This window comes from Zonotrichia leucophrys, chromosome 1A, assembly GCF_028769735.1.
Source record: "Zonotrichia leucophrys gambelii isolate GWCS_2022_RI chromosome 1A, RI_Zleu_2.0, whole genome shotgun sequence".
Taxonomy (NCBI): Eukaryota; Metazoa; Chordata; class Aves; order Passeriformes; family Passerellidae; genus Zonotrichia; species Zonotrichia leucophrys.
The window spans coordinates 12,217,044-12,229,798 of record NC_088170.1 but is presented as its reverse complement, the minus strand read 5'-3'; the positions used below and the strand labels follow the sequence as shown (position 1 = coordinate 12,229,798).

Here is a 12,755-nt window from a genome sequence, read left to right as displayed (position 1 = left end):
ATCCTTTAGTATAGCTTAGCATAGTATTCTTTAATATAATATAGCACCATAAAATAATAAATTAGCCTTCAAGAACATGGAGTCAGATCCATCATTCCTTCCTTTGTCTGGGAGCCCCATGTATACAAGACCAGGTGGAGGATTTTTGTGGAGCTGAACATGAGAGGCAGCAGCACCTTCCCTTCTCTCACATTGAATTTACAACATTGGGCAGTACTACCATAACCACTGGTCAGTGGTCACCCCAGGTTTTTGCTTTTCTTTAACTTTCCCTGATAGGTGATTACTTTTTAACCAAAGGCAGTCATTTCTAGAAGAGTGAAGAGAGCAGACAGTGGTTAGTAACCAGGAGTCCTGTGCTTTCTCTCCATGCCTCCCTCTCTCCCACTGAACTCCAGCAGCCACTTTTTACTGACTGCATCATGCTTCCAGCTGAGATTCATAGGATCTGCTAATTAACGCTGCCTAAGTCTTAATAGCTAACAGATATTTGATGATCACCAAGAATAAGATGTATTATCATCAGCATTACTGAAAATCTAGCTTCCATTATTTGCATAAACGTTTTTCTTTGCAAACTCTATGCTGTAATTTATGAGGAAGTTAATCATAAATTATGACTTAAATTATTCACGCTATTGTTAAAGAAATACACATTAGAAGCATCCTGCAAATAGGATTAACATACACACATGGAACTTCATGAGGCTCAAGGAACAGAATAACCTACTAGAATTTCATGTATTAGAAGTCAGAGAATCCTTTTCCACCATCCCATCCTTTGCCTCCCCCCATAAAAATTCCCTAGCAAAACCACAAACAAACCCAAAACCACAGATGACAGAAGAAGGGATGAGGGATTAATAGAGTTTCTCTTGACCCTAGGATTAATTCTACCCAGCAGAGATTAGGTTCAGAATTTTCTGAGTTGTACCTGATATCTATTCTATCTATAGAATTCTATTATATATGAAAGAGATGACCTATAAATCTCAATATTCTAATCAGCATATGAAGCATGTAGAAGAAAAATATTAAGCATCTTTGCAATTAATTCAAGGTGTAATTCTTCTTTTATTACAGACACATGTATAATTATCTATGTTTATGGATATATATATTTATCAGACAGGATGAAGCAGCCAGAGTTGGAGTGAATGACAAGCAGCTGATTTTCTCCACAGGGGAATATCTCTAATTCCAACAATACTCTGTATATACAAGGCAAGGACATAGTAGAAACCAAGAGAAAACTTATCTTTAAACTGCATTGAGGCAAGCTTATCTTTGGCAATAAACTGGTTTAGAGCTGATTTATGTGTTCTGCTGAAACAGATAACCAGCAGATTACAAATATTTAAGATTTTTACACAGCTTTGTTTAGCTGCAGCCCATCTCTTTTAGATTCAGTTTCAGGATGCTTCTAATTCAATAACTGCAGAAGCAGCAACACTGATAATAAGTATGTCTGATAAAAATGTATTTCACAGTCACAGGGGAGGCTTATTCCCAAGACACACTGATTCAGTCAGGATATGAAAAACAAACCATATTACATGATTTTTATTTTTTTAATCAAACCTAGGTGACATAAATCAAGTGTGAGATTATGATTGTGGAAACATCACAGTGAAATATGTGAAAAATTACTTTCAGCAGTCTATTTAAAAAGGTAGAACAGGTTTATGACAAATAATTAAAACACAAAACAAACAAAACCATTACCAGAAAAAAAAAAAAAAAAAGCCTACACAACCTGGAAGAATACAGGTTTGAGCACATGAAAGAAAGAAAAGTAACTTCAAGAAAATTTTCATATATTTAAGGGGTTTTGCGGTCAAAAGAAAATTAAACACCCTCATTTTTTTTAGAGGGATTCAGTCAAAAATACTTGAAACAAATTAAATTTGCAAAGCAATTTGAACTAATCAAGGTCTGCTTTCCTCAAGTATGTGTAATATAATAAAAACCAATCCAAAAAGACAAAGAATGAATATAAGCCCTGGTCAGAAAAACAACCCTCTTTTGACCTAGCCCAAAGAAAGTTGGAGGTCAATAATGGCAGAAAGAAAACACAGCAGAGACTGAGAGGTGGAAATGTCAAAAAGAGCAAAGTGGGAAGGCAAAAATCCAACCTCCCTGGCTCAGATTGAGAAGGGTCTGTGCTGGACAAAGGTCTGCATGACCCTGGTGTGCTGCTAATGGGGATTTGTTTTATTTAGACTGGTCTCAATATCCCTGCCATGGCCATGACTCCTGCAGACTCTGTTCCTGTTCTCTACGGAAGTCTGTTTCTACCCAAAAGGGATCCCAAAAGAAAGCATCTTGGCACTGGTTATGTAATGCCAGAGCCACTCGCACACCAGTGGGGAGGGGTGGTCTTTGCAGTTTAAATGATGTAAAGCTCTTCCAGGGCATGGGAGTCCAGATCTTCATGGGAGTGAGAGGGGTGATGCCTGTGCTGAGAGAGGATGATATGATCATTTTGACAGGAGTGATTGCATCATTCAAGGTACTAAGGCAAAGTAGTCAGCAGGACTATAGAAGGAGCAGTGTCAACTGCTTGCAGCAATAGCACAGCCAAATCTGTCCTTTTTCTCTGTATGAATACCCACAGGTTGTCCAGGTTAAGGGAGGGACACTTAAAATGCTGGGGTGTATAAAAATATTCACTTAAAGTGAGCATGCATAGGTTCCATTTTTTACACTGAGTTGTATGCCATGGGTCTAATTTAATATAAAAAAAATTCATCTAGATGGCCTTGGGAGCTGCATTAAACCATCTGCATGAGTGTCAGGACTTGCATGTTCTATTGCATATATTTTCCCTACATACATGCATTTAAATGAATTTTGGAAAAAGACTTCCATATACTTTGTGGTGTCAGTATTGTTTAAATGCTGCATATTATTATTCAAAGCATCAAAATTTGATCTGCCTCAAGGGTGTGGCTTTGAAGGTGTCAGAGACATTAAGAACAAAGGAAATAGAAGAGAGATGCCAGATGCACACATCTGTATCAGTTCAAACCCAATCCCCAGTCCCCAAAGCTGTCAAACTTGCAGGAGGAAAGAGATTATTTATTTTTTAATCATCTATCTAAGTACAGAAAGCTTGGGAGGGGCTCTGGGGGAAGCTGCTTGTGGTTGAAGTGTGTTCTACTCTTCCTTACCGTAGCCCAACCTATTTCCTTTCTGCTTCCTCTGAACCTTTTTCTGAATGTCTGTAGCTCACAAGTTGCTGTGGTTTCAGCTGTTTCCCAGACAGATTCCAAAGGGACACAACATTCTGCATGAGTCTAGCCCTGCCTTTACTCCTGACACACCAGGGAACGAGCATCCTGTTGAAAACCCTTTTCTTCACCTAAAATCACAGGAAGGAGAAGAACTAGGGGGAGACTGTGGGAACAGCAGGGGAGGTTCCAAGTGGGAATTCTGGCTGTTACCTGTGGAACAGGAGTTCCACTTGGGAAGTGCTGTCTTTTAAGCATTGCAATGGTGTTGCATAATGCCTGATGCACTCACCACCCAACAAGGAAAGCCCTGGGGTACAGGGGACAGTCCTGATGGGTTTTTTGTACCACTGCATAAAACAGAGTTGGTTTCTCCTCCTGTGAGGACAGATTCACACCAGACACTGCAGAAGAAGCAACTGGCACTTGTCCCATGACACTACAATACATCTGAGTACCTACACAGCCAAGAGCTGAGCTAGAGGTCTACAAGAAAGACACAGGAACATTTTAGAGAATAGTACCAGTAAACTACTGGGAAATGTCCTAAATTACTACTAAATAGTCTAATTTATTTATATGGCTATGTTTCATCATAGTGCTCTTTTGCAAGATTTTTTCATTAGCAGCAAAATTGTCCAATTATTACCCTTTTGTCTTTTCTAGGAATTAACCAGCTTTTCTGCATGGATAGGGAATATTAAGCTTTTTATTATTATTCAGTTTGTATGGTCTTATTTACCACCTAATTCCACTCCATGGTAGCATCTACTGTAATTTATACATGACCTGCAGTGGAGATGGACCGTTTATGTTCTCTGCCACCCCTCAGGCTGTACATGTTAGGACTGAAGATGCGTTCAAAACAATAGAGTTGCTTAGATAGGGGAACTGGCCCTTTCCCTGTGATTCTTTATTGGCACAAGACTTGAATTTTTAATATCTAATTCCTTACTCAAATAATACAATCTAATTAACCTGAGTATGTGTGCTTAATAAATGCTATTAATTATTTAATCAATATTCATTTTTATCAAATACTGAAAAGCATTAAATAAACATTGTCAAGGAACCTAGATATATTTATTAGTAATGCTTTTGCTTATTTCAGAGCTCTTAACTTCACTAAATTATTTAATGTCTTTCTAAACTTTTTAAAATTTTGTTCCTACAAAATGTTTTCAAAAGGAGCTTTGTTTGCCTGCAGGAGAGAGGGCACAAAAAAAGAAAGACTTTCTCTTTGGCATCACTCTAGATATTCCCACTAGACTGACAGGGGACAACCATTTACCTAATAGTCAGAAGAAATATTTATGATCATATGGATATCCCCAACCCTCTGTCCCCACCCAAAGTCAAATGGAGCCTGTCTCTCCTTAGGGAATATATTTGACAAAACAGTCCAACTATCACTGTGGAAAGGTATGCACAGATATGTAACTATTAAGAGTGTGCAAATACATATATTTATATGTTGTTCTATATTAAATATATATATATATAAATTCACAAACACAGCAGCACATTCCATTATTCAATTAAACATCAGGCAGCATGGAGTTAAGTCCCTACCCTTGCAGGAAATCTCACATAGTGGGGCTGTGGGTGTTTCTCTCCCAGCACAGGAAGATTTCTCCTGCTGAGTCCTCCTCACCTCAGCTCTCCCTGCCTGGGCAGACTCATTCAGCACTCAGATCATTATTTCACCCACTGACACCTCTGAAATCCTGACAATCAATGTTCTTTAAAAATTAAAATACAAGCTTCAAGCCAAAACATCCTGGCTGCCTCTCTTTGTGCTGCGATGCTGAGCACAAGGATCAAGCAGTGGTTTTATGGTAACACACAGAGCAGCCACAAACAAAGGGCAGCTCAGGCCACAGAGCTGGACATCTTGCTTTAGACAATCAAGGAAAGTTACAGGCAGCTCATGCCAGCTACTCACAGTGCTGGATCACAACATGAACGCTACCTCCACTCTCAGAGCTGACACTTTCCTCCAGAAGAACATGAAGCAATGCAAAATTACGCCGTGTTCTTCTAAGCGGGATCTTAATTTCCTGATCTGTTTTTCACCAGTCACACAAGAAATGCAAACTTTGAGTTTATACAAAAAACAGAGGCTTTAGAAGTTTCTAAAGTGAGTATTCTCCAGCAGCAAAAGTGTACTGCTATCTCTGAGCTCCATCCAGGCCAGCACTGGGGCATCCTAATGAGGAGATTAGGAAAGATTCTGTATGGAAGTGGATTAGAGCTGCTGGCTCAATTGCATTGCATCAAACTGTAAGAGGCAGAGCTCAGAAACCCTTCAAGAGCAGAGAATTGTGAGAATGTGCCACACTTACTATTAGAAGAGGCACAAGGGAGAAAGCTTGCAGAGATTAGTGAAAAGCAGCGGAAGGAATGTGGGAAAAGACTCCAAGAGCTGAAGCATGAGGTAAGAACTCCAACACAAATCCTGCTGATTGGAGTTTGTGTGGCAGACAGAACAGCACAGGACACTGGCATGGCAAGCTGCTCTCCTGTAGTCAGGAGCTGGGAGCTGAAGCAGGAGAATTCAAAAGCAAGGACACACTTTATTAGCATGACAAACATTCTGGAGCTCCATCCACTTGAGTTCAGTATCTTCAAACACACTCTGAATATATTATTCTGCAAATGGCACTGACTTAATCCATTGCTCATATTTAGCCCTAACTGCAGTCATGATTTAGAGCACTTCCAAAGGATTCCCACTACCATGACCCAATGGAAACCAAGGAGGGCAGACAGGTGCTAACCTACTGAAGTCTCAATAGCACTATGCCCCATGCATGGAAAGAAGTAGAATAATAAATCAATAAATGAGTGCTATGAGGTGCATCATTTAATAAGTAAGGAAGAAAAAAATTCTATGAAATGACTGTTCTTGGATACTCCCGGGATAAATCAATTTAAACTTTGTACACTGCTCAGGGTATAGCTACAGAATTAATGTTCTGTGTAGCAACCAATCTAATCTCTTTTAGTAATGCACTGTGAAAAACCTATTATCTCACCTATAATTCTTACTGGCCTGCTTCTATTTATTTCTTCAATACCAGTGTCAGCAGGCAAGTGTAGTCTGCCATTTAGCAACAGGGGAATATTTTCACCCACTTCAGAAAATGCAATTTCACATGTGGGCCCTCATATGGGAGTGGATGTGGGGTTATTTTTATGGATGATCAGCAAACTAAAACACTACAGTAAACAGACAACTGGAGGGAAAACACAAACCAGTCATTTCAGAAAATGCAAGCTTTTAAATGATGGACACTACTAGGGGACAGCAAAATCATGTACCTCACTCCTCCTTCTGTAAACATCCATTACAGTTCACTCTTGCTTTGTTACAACCCCCTGTGGGGTTGTACGACCTTTTAGTGGCATTACCCCTAAGTTTTACCCAAGCTGGTTCCAGCACATTGCAAATTTTGGCACAACTTTGGCAGAAATGGCAAAACCACAGAGGCACAGCAGGGGTGGCAATGGCAGCAGGAACCTGCCCCATCCCTGTGGAATGACTGCAGGGATTCTCCCCTCATTCAGGGGCAGCAGGCAGGTGCCAAAGGAGCACAAAGGCTGCTCAGGGGGATCCTTAGAATGCTTGGGATTGTGGGCACTCAGCATGCCCACTGCCACATCAGCTGGGGGCCAGGGAAGGGTTTTCAGGGAGAGATGCTTTTAGCACCAGAGATGTGGTTTTTTAAAATATTTCTGGACTGAAAGTGTGGGTTTCCAAAAAAAAAAGGTGCACAAATCATGGAAAATACCTGGAATCTTTAGTGGGCTTCTGAGAAAGAATTATTGTTAGCTCAGAGGCAAGACTCCCAGGCTGGGGCTTGTTTGCTCTTTTCAATTGATACAGAATGATATTCCCCTTGGATAAACTGCATGCAATTTAATGCAAAGAACACCTGCAACTGCTGGCACCTTGGAAAATCTCTAAGGATGGCCTGAAAACATGATGCTTTGTCTCTGCCACTTCCTTTTTCCCTTGGTAAGGTATTTTGGGTAAATAAATGAGGAGAGTTCATTAGCGCGCACTGGCTAAACAATTGTTAAGAAAATACTCAAGGGCTGTGATTTATGATAATTTTCATTGGAACAACCTAGGGAACCTAATATATAAATCTTCAAGATTGTGCAGCTCACTTTCTTTGAGCTTGGGCAGATTAATAGATAATAACACTAATACCTAAACAAGTTAATATCTTAACAGATTTTGCCAAGATGCTGTTAGTTAATCTGAAAAGCTAGGTATGCTCAGATTTATACCACTGCTGTGCAAAAGAGAAGCAAGGAAAAAGAAATTTAGCTTTCTGCTAAAACCACAGCAATATTCAGTGAATGTTTCTTTAGGATAAGCTACAATATACCAAAAGGAAAAGTTCTGGGGACAGGGCCAGGTTTGCACATTACAGATCTGCTTAAAAGGGGATCACAGAGAACTCAACCCTTTTCTAAACTAAAACAGATTACTCTCATATATTTAAAATAATATATGTTCAAGTCCTTTTACTAGAGACCTTTCCTCACCCAGTTCAGACACAGACAGCACTCAAGAGTACCTTTTCCATTCTCAGAGATTTTAAGGTAATTTTTGTGAGAGTACACAAGAAAGAGCCAAAGCATTATTTCCCTCTTTCTAGAGTGCTAGAATTGATATTTTATTCCTGTTTTTTTAAACCCCTGCAAGTTGTTTTTACAGCAACTTTTTTCCAAAAATTTTTATTTTTTACAACATCCACAAGCTGTTAGCCAAAAACTACATAAGTTATTAAAGATATGAACATTTTAAAACATAAAATAGACGCAATTTATTGTATTTGCTGAGAAAATGTAATGAAGTCTGATGCATGTATTGTGCAAATATTATCAAATTACCAGCCAATACAGGAAAGCACCTGTGTCACAGAAGATGAATTTGAGGCCCTGAGGAATTTCATATGACCTTTCTGGTTAACTTGATTTCCCTTTTTCCACCTAGGACACAGGGGAGGATTTTCATTCTTGGCTTAAAAAGGAGACACCTTTCATTCAAACCTCAGTTTACTATCAAATGGCCATAGACAAAAATATGAGTTACTTGATTTGTCCACAGCATCAGACTACCCTTGCAGGCAACTTCTGGGGGAAGAGCAGATGAAAAATCTAACATGCCTTTATCTGGCATATTTAAACATCCCATGTGCCTCCATATTGATGCTAAATATCAGATGACATTTTCCCCTGATTGCTCCTACTGCAGAAATTCTGCTTAAAACAGAGACAGAGGTACACTGAAATGCTCTTGTGTCCAAATTCTCAACCTCCAAGCAAGAACATATAAAAGGGATCAAAAGCTTCAGGATCTTCTTTCATCTACATATCTTATTTCTTCAATCAAACACACCAAGCTGTTTGAATCTTCTCTGTGACTTTGCCTGACTAATATATGACTCTGTAGTGTTTGGGTGATTTTTTTTTTCTGTTTTCCTCTCGCCTTTATATTAACGCGCCTTCAAAAGGAAAAAGATCTGTGAGACTGCTAATTTGAGAGCTGACAAACACAACTGCACCATCAATCTTCCTCACCAAAAATAATCAGAGTGTAAACTTTTATGATTTTGAAATTATGGTTCTGAAGTGTCTCCAGTGAGGGAGAATCCACAGCCTCTCTGTGCAACCCACACAGTAAAATTCTTTCTCATTGTGGTGGTTCAAGGGGAGCTTTTGGTAATCAGTGTCTGCCCCTTGCCTCTCCTGCTATTGCTCAGCACTGATTATTCTGTGTAAAGCTTTGGTTTTCCACCCATTTTACTCTCACCCAGTAAAAGTTTCATCAAAACCATATTTCTGCCTCTTAATTCATGTGAGATTTGCTTAAAGCTTTAAGACACATGTCATCTTCTGTTTCTCTCTCACCTACAAGGCTTGTAACTACATTGTAGAAGAAAATTAGATTGGTTTGACATAATTCGCTCTTGACAATTCTATGAATAGTTTCCTGTTATCACTCATAAATCCCTATCTGACTGAATTTAAACTGTGCCTTCTTTACACTAATTAATCTAGAATCTCCCTCAAAATCCACTTTTCTTATTTCTTCCACTCCTGTTCCCTGACACAGTGTCAAGCTAAAATGTTTGATTTGTACCAGATCTCTGTTTCTTCAGAGAAGAGTGCTGCCTGCAGATCTGTTATGCACCATCCACTATAACAAAGGGGACAAACTGAATCTACCAGCTTTGTTTAAGCAGCCTCACAAATAATCACTTCTTTGCAGACTGGCTATGGAATTTCTTGCCAGTGGAAGTTGTGAAGGCAGATACAAACAAGGTCTAGGAAAATTCACAGACCATGGCTTTAAACACAAAGAGAAAAAGTGATAAGGCAAATGATTGTTAGGAATACTGTCAGGAAGAAAAGAAAAAAAAAAAGTATTTGAACTTTGTAAATGAAAGGAAAGCATCTTTAACATTTCTGGTACAAGAGAAATGCAAAGGGAAAAGAAGTGAGAAAAATTGCAATTCTCTTTTGCTTTTTGTCTTGTCTTCTTCTTATATTAAAAAAAAAAAATCTGTGGTGAAACCATATTTCCAGCTTACCTAAAAGCAGTGGGAAAGTATCCAGTGAAGGGAAGGGAACTGCTGCTGCTGCTCAGGAGTCCAGGCTGTGGCTTTTGTACACATAGCATGTCCATGCAGGTGCCAGCACTCTCTGGTCACCATGAGGCTCCTCTGCTATGAAGAGACTCTGCTGAGAAGAACCACAGCCCTGCTCAACCACATCTTAAAATGCCTTTTTTGAATTAGAAACACCTGTTACCAATGGGCAGCTATTGCCCACACCTGCTGAAGGTGCTCAAACCAGTCTGCTCTGTCATTAATTTTCTGTGGGTTTCAGCTGTGCCTCCTGTGTTTGGATGTTCAGTACAGAACAAAGCCTAAACCTGAAGAGTTACCCTCATTTCTAAATTGGTTGCATGCAGCATTCAGGCACCTCAATCTGTTAATTACTATGTCTGGAAAGCCTTGGCATACATATTCATCACCTGCAATTGTCATACTGCCAGCTTTTGCAATTTTAATCACTAACTTCATGATATCTGGCATTTTTCTTGAAGTTGAATCCCTTAGAATTGTTTGGTTTCCTGACAGTCTCAGTTTTGCTTCTTTTCAGAAAAGAAAGTCTAAATTTAAGGGCCTGAAATTTCAAAGACAAAAACTGAAATGTCAATATCTGAGGGGGAAACAAAGATTTTGAAGAAGAACTATAAGAATAAATGGTATCTAAAATATAACTTCAATAACAGCAAAGTTCACATTAGTTTAAAAAAAATGGAGGAGTGAGATTATAAAGGAAAAAAAGAAGGTGGGCTGTTGCAGTCAATATGATAATTAATTACATAAGGTATTACAATAAATGGTGATCATGTGAGCCAAGAAGGCTCTTGGAGGATGAACTCAGAGGAATTTATTCCCACTTGTAACAGAAGGAGCATTATTAAGAGCTTCATGACTTCTGGAGCATCAGAGCTGGCTGACTACAAAAACTATGGAAATATTTGCCAGTTGCCTATAAATTATAAGATTAGACAAACAGCTGGGAAAGAGCTTCACAGAATACTCCATCATGCTTTAGACCTTCCCCTAAGCCTCTTTCACAATTTTGCTTCTGTAATTCAACACATCTTGTGTTTCAGCAGCAGCATGATGGTGATACAAGCTGCTCTCTATTAGCAGAGAGCAGTAAAGGCAACACCTCTGTTTTACTCCACATCATCTTTGCCTCAGAGGAAGATAAAAAAATGCTGGCAAAGTTTGATAAGAAAATAATTATTCTTTTTCTCCTAAGTTCTCCTCTGTGTTGAAAAGGAAGTGCTGTGGATCAAGGCAAAGGCATGTTTCAGTAGTTCATTATCCTCACAAGTGTGTGACATTGCTGTAAGCACCCTCACAGCAAAGCTGTGTCAAAGGGAGCTGCAGATCAGCAGTGCAGGGCTGCTCCTTCATCCCATTCCCTGTTCCTCAGCTGGCTTTAGGGCACACTCTCCAAGGAGTGACCCCTTGGCTCTGTACTGCATCCTCCTGCTATTCTTGTAGCAGGCAGTATGGATTTGAAAGCAATCCTGGTTATCAAAGCAGAAGTTGTGCTTCCTGCTTTGGATCTCAGACCTTAGAAATTAGTTCAGACTAATTCTCAAGTTCTCGCAGTCAGAGACTTGGGAGCAAATTTCTTTTTTAAAAGTCTCTCTCTTCCCTAAGTGTTTATTAACCCATCAAAACTCTATGTCCGTGATTTGTTGATTTCAAAATCCTAAACAATTTCCATTCAGAGTTATGCAACCCAAAAGCACATGCATTTTCCTGCCCAATAAAGTTTGTTTGAAGGGATTAAAAATAATTATGAAATAACTGTCCAAGAGACAAAGAGTGTTTGGGGCATGCCACTGAGCTGAACCTAATTCAAGTCAACAATTGCCAGAAGCCAGAAGTGTCTGAGCTCCCTTTGACTGTTAGGACAAGCTTGTTGCTGGTTTATCCTCGACAAAAATACGGACACATCACATAATCCTTCAGCTTTTTGGCATCCTCAGGGAAGAGGATGGGAACTGAATAGTCTCAAGTCAGTTTCCCACACATTATTGAACTCATCTCTTCAGACAAAAAGAGCAGTGCATGACCAACACAGGTGTATCAATAAGTACTGACTTCAGCAGCAAACAAACCCAGGGCATCCTTCTCCAGAAGTGTAAGGATATCATCCTAAAACATGATATCCTTTAGCTGCAGAGGAAGATTTTTGCAGAAAGGTAAGTAAAGAAAAAAAATCTTAATTTATAGCTTATTTCACTGGAGTTTGCCTTGCTTCTGGTTGTGTCATACCTGCCCAGCAGGAGGAGTCCTGAATTAATCAATTAATCATTGCAGCCCTACTTCACTATGAGCAACTTCAATTTAAATTAGAGTTTTGTATGTCCATAATTTATAATTATTAATCAAGAGATATTGCTGCTGCTACTTGAAATATTTCACAGAACTGCAGGAATCACTAATGTCTTTGATTCTGTCCCATTTAGGTTAATCTGAGGTCTGTTGCTGACCTCTGTGAGTCCAGTACTACCTTTAAGTATAATCCTACTCATTATTAGTGCTAATGAGCACAGCTCCCTCAATTGCTTGATTTCAGTAGTTTCTGTCAGCTTTACTTTTCTAGACTGGCAGCTGGAACAGCAACTTATTTTAAGTGAGCTCTAAAAGTCCTGACTTTCTCCCAGCTCTTACTTATTTAATCATGAGGATAAAAATCAAAGATCTGTATCTACTTTAATTTTTCTCTTTCCAAAATTCCACAGTCACACTCATAAAACTAAGGTCATAAAGGGATTCCTACACTCTTTGGTAGGATAACAACTCATACCTCACAGGAAATTCATGCAGTGCAGATCTGCAGTCCATGCAAAGTCTGCTGGGGGGAAGGAAACAAGGAAGTTTTGTGACTCTTCCCTGTGTGTGC

The 12,755-nt window shown here is 39.2% G+C and overlaps 1 long non-coding RNA gene across 2 annotated transcripts in view; it reads right to left on the bottom strand.

Moving 5' to 3' along the window:
- The window catches only part of LOC135456599 (uncharacterized), a 100,152-nt gene extending 90,169 nt beyond the window's left edge, over window positions 1–9,983 (bottom strand). The window contains exon 1 of one of the 2 annotated variants that reach the window (XR_010442578.1): window positions 9,845–9,983. This is a non-coding gene — a long non-coding RNA (uncharacterized LOC135456599). The remainder of the gene's footprint in view (window positions 1–9,844) is intronic. The other variant, XR_010442579.1, reaches the window with a different exon arrangement.
- Window positions 9,984–12,755: the final 2,772 nt, after the last annotated feature.